This window comes from Pteropus alecto, unplaced genomic scaffold, assembly GCF_000325575.1.
Source record: "Pteropus alecto unplaced genomic scaffold, ASM32557v1 scaffold80, whole genome shotgun sequence".
Classification (NCBI taxonomy): Eukaryota; Metazoa; Chordata; class Mammalia; order Chiroptera; family Pteropodidae; genus Pteropus; species Pteropus alecto.
Genome location: NW_006430460.1, coordinates 4,334,768 through 4,338,954, shown reverse-complemented (window position 1 = coordinate 4,338,954; position 4,187 = coordinate 4,334,768). Strand labels below are relative to the sequence as shown.

Sequence of the window (4,187 nt, the reverse complement as noted above, 5' to 3'; positions counted from 1 at the left end):
TTGGCCTCCGTAAGCTTTGAAAAATACTTCTGCCCGTGATGCTCCATAGAGACCATTTCAGCTGTCTTGGTTATGTTCTTTATGTGAAAAAGAAAAGAAATTAGTGAAAATGGAAAAGAGAAGCCACTAATGATGATTAATAAACACCATTTCTGAGTCCACCGCAGACACCAGGTGACAACGATAGGCCCTCACGACATTTCTCACCTGGATGAAAGACGCAGGAGAAAGGTCTGGGCGTGGCGCCCAGTCGTCTTGGATGAACTGCAGCGTCATGGCTCCCTGGTTGTGACTGGGGCGCGTCACCTGCCCTCTTCCACACCGGGTTTTCCACCTATATATTGGGATGATTAAAAACTCACAAAGTTGTTGGGAAGATGAAGGGACTGAGGTCTGTGACTGTAGCTGTCACAGGCCAGTTTGGCAGAGGTGCCTCCTATCCACTCCTCGCACCCCTTCATCACTGGGACCGCGCAGTGTCCCAGCCACATCCTGTGGCTTAACTGGTCCCCCTTCTAGCCACTCTCCACACGATGGCCCCGACTGGACGTGGCACCGTGTGTGCGAATCTGCTGGGGGTTCGTTAAAGTGCAGGGGTGCTCGCGGGGCCTGGGGCGCGGTGGGGTCCTTGTCCCGGCTCGGCTGTGGCCGCTGTCCACCGTGGCCCCGCCCACTGGCCTGGGCGCGAGCTGAGCCTGCGGCTCCCCGCCCCCGTCCCCACGCGGGGTCTCCAGACGGCAGCACGCAGCCGCTCCCGCCGGAGAGAAGGTCCCTCGCGTGCGCTGCCGGCCGTGTTTCTGAGCGGCTCCTCTGTCTCCGAGCCCTTGGTTCCAATGTGACGACCTCTTTCCCGCAGTTTCAGCCCGTGCTCTGGTTAAGGATTTTGGCTTCACGCGGGTGACACGTCCTCAGTCCCCAAGCCATACAAGTAGAAAACAGGCATTTCCTGAAGGGGACTTCAGGTGGTTGCTTCAGACCACGTGCGGGCCAGTGGCCGCGCCCCCGTGGACACTGATGGTGCTGGGCGGCGCCCCTGCCTGCGTGCGCCCTGCGCCCCGCGCCCCGCGCCCGGCGCTCTGTCTGGGCGCAGCTCTGCCTGCTGCCATTTCCTTTCTGATGCGAGCGGTAGTGCTTAGGAGACAGGGTGGCCGTCTGCTGCCTGGACTTGCCCCTGGCTCCGCCACTGACCTGGGTGGCCGGGGCAAACGCACTTGGCCTTTCTCAGGCTCAGAGTCCTCTTCTGTAGCAGAGGTGACGGGACCAGCCCTGCGACAGCGCTAAGGGATTGGGTCCAGGGTGTGGTGTGTGTAGGGTGCTCACAGCAGGCCCGCATGCGCCCAGCGGTGGGTGCTGGTGTGGGGCAGCTCCGTGTGGCATGTGTTGGGGGGCTCTGTTTGATGCTGCCTGGCTTTCCATCGTTGAATAAAGAGACCCACCAACTTGCCTGGGTCCACCCGCCAGCGTGGCAGGGTTCCGGGCTCTCGGGAGGATGAACTGCAGAGTAAACACTGTGCGCTGACAGCAGAAAAGCCACCACTCACAGCTGTACACACTCAGCTGTCACCCCTCCTGCAAGCTCTGTCGTTCTCGCTGTGGCGGTCCTCTGACGGTGACAGTTCCCTGCAGGGGTAGCTCGGGTGACCGGAGGAAGGCGATGCTGGCTGGTGAGGGCATGCAGTGGGGGAGTCACAGCCGCAGTGCGAGGGCCCCAGCCTGACACCTCTCTGTGGTGGCCCTGGGTGACTCCCCAGGGCCCACTGCGAACTTGGAATAAATCAGAAGTTTACAAGTGACTCAGTCTCTCCTGTGGTTTGTCACCGACTGCCCACAGATGAGCCCATTACAGCCATTGCTGTCCCCAAGTGTGATTTGAGATCTGGCTGCTCATTCTTGTACCTCTTTTGTCTGCCTCCTCTTACAAGGGAACCAGTTAAAATGTTTTCTCTTCATCTGCGCCTTTACAGATCTGTAGTCGTTGGATTTGCGGTTGTTGGCTTTTATACCGTGGAACAAGTATCAACCATGCCCAGACATCACATTTCTTTATGTTCCACATCAAATTAGAAACATCACATTTTACAATTCCTAATTCATATTAAAAGCATCACATTTCTTTATGTTCCTTAGAAACGTGCAGGGTTGTATTCGGAGAAGCTTAGAGCTTTAAGTGCCCTCAGCAATGAGCGTTCTGCTCTACCTGCCAAGCCAGCAAGAGACAGAAAACTTATCATTGATTTGGTATTGAGTATAGCTATCAAACACACAAAAGCATCCTACTGTATGGTAAAACAGTACAAATATTCTCATTAAAGTCAATGAACTCAGTAGAAAAATAAACAAAAGATTTGGTAAACACTTTACAAAAGATCTAATAAGCCCATGAGAAGATGCTCAGCCTCATTAGTCATCAGGAAAAGGCAAATAAAAATAACCATTCACACATTAGAACGCTCCCACACACATTAGAATGGCTAGAATCACAAAGGTGAGCCCCACCAGGTACTGGCAGTGGCGTGGACCACTCGAGTTTTAATACACTGCTGGAGGGAGTGTGAGTCGATACAGCCAATTTGGAAGACAGCTTGGAGGGCTCTCATCGAGCTTGTTCTTAGAATCCCACTGCTGCGTACGCAGAGACCTAAGACGCCTGAAAACACGTCCATGCGCAGACCCGGACACACTCACGCCCCTAAATTACAAAGACCCCACATGTTTACAGGTGAGCGAGCAAACACATTGTATGCAGTGGGGTGTACTCCAATACAGCACATGTTCAAGTCTCAAAGATATTTTGCAGAATGAAGTAAAAAAGAGCACCTATCATTTGATTTCGTTTACAAGAAACTCTAACAAAAAGGCGTTAGTCATCTCTGATGGCAGAAGGCAGCCAATGGTGGGTGCTGGGGTTGGGGACAGAGAGGTCATCTGCAAAGGGGGTCGCAGGGACTTTCCAGTGTGAGGGCAGCATTCCCAGCATTCCCACTCAAACTGTACACTTAAGTGGGCACATTTCATCGCATATAAGTTATACCTCAAAAAAGTTGATTTTAAAAAGCACCTTGAAAATAAAAAGTGTCTTGACACAAAATAGTCCCAGGGATGTGCAGTGCAGCCTAGGGACCGCAGTGGACGATGTCATAGGTAACTATGTGCGGTGTCAGGTGGGGACTGGACTCTTTGGGGGATCACGTTGTAAGGTGTGTAAATGTCCAACCATCATGCCATGCTCCTGAACTAGTGGGTATAAAACTGTTGAATGTCAGCTGTAATTGAAAAGTAAAAAGTTTTTAAGTGTCTTAGTCTTTTATGTTGGACTTCCACTCCCTTTGCTTCGATTGTCTGCTTTTTCTTTTGCTTTGATTGTCTGCTTTTTCTTTTGCTTTGTGTTCCTTGCTGAGCAGGAGGGAGGCCTTGAGGCTGTGGCAACCCCCCGACCTGGGGCCTCCCACCTTCCTGGCTTTCCGCTGGTCTGGCCAGAGCCTCAGCTGCACCCCTTGCCCAGTGGCTGCCTTGGGGACCCAACGTTGCAGTCCCTATGGGCGCTCTGCTCTCCCTCCGTGTCCCTGTCTCTGGCCTCAGGCTTCTCTCCATTCTCCTAGGTGGGGAGGATGTGTCGCTGTCACCTGCTGGTACTCCAGCCCCTGCCCCGGGTGGCCGACCCCCAGCAAGGCCTAGCCGGCAGTCCCAGAAGGAACAGCATGTCCACCAGGTAGGATGGGCGCCCAGCCGGGCCCGCTGGGTGCGAGAGCGGGGAGTGGGGCTTCGGGGTGCAGGGAGCCTGGGCCGCTGTGCTGAATGGACTGGTGGTGGTTGGCAGTGTGTGGGCTCGGCTTTTGCGCGCGTTGCCGCCCCACCCCGCCTTGCCAGACAGCCCGCGAAGGTGCTGCCGGCCCCTCACTCTCCTCGCTCGGCATGGACCTGGCCGCAGGAACCTCTGCAGCCGCCCAGCCACGTGGGCGGTCCTGACTCTGCGTGCCCTGAAGGCCCAGTGCGCAGGTGCATGCGGGGATCAGCACCCCTGCCGCGAGGGAGAAACGCGAGGCGCTGGTGGCCGGAGGAGAGACCAGGGCCAGAGCTGTGGCGGTCCCCCCCACGGAGGGACCGAAGGGATGCAGGGGTGTGGGCGTGGAGGGGGGAGAGAGGCCAGGGGCTTACCGGTGGTCTCTGAAGGAACTAAGCATTTTAGA

At 55.4% G+C, this 4,187-nt stretch overlaps 1 long non-coding RNA gene across 3 annotated transcripts in view; it reads left to right on the top strand.

The window, feature by feature from the left end:
- The window catches only part of LOC112480009, a 33,067-nt gene that overhangs the window by 9,077 nt on the left and 19,803 nt on the right, over nt 1–4,187 (top strand). For all 3 annotated transcript variants that reach the window (XR_003046412.1, XR_003046413.1, XR_003046410.1), the window contains exon 2: nt 3,600–3,709. This is a non-coding gene — a long non-coding RNA (uncharacterized LOC112480009). The remainder of the gene's footprint in view (nt 1–3,599; nt 3,710–4,187) is intronic.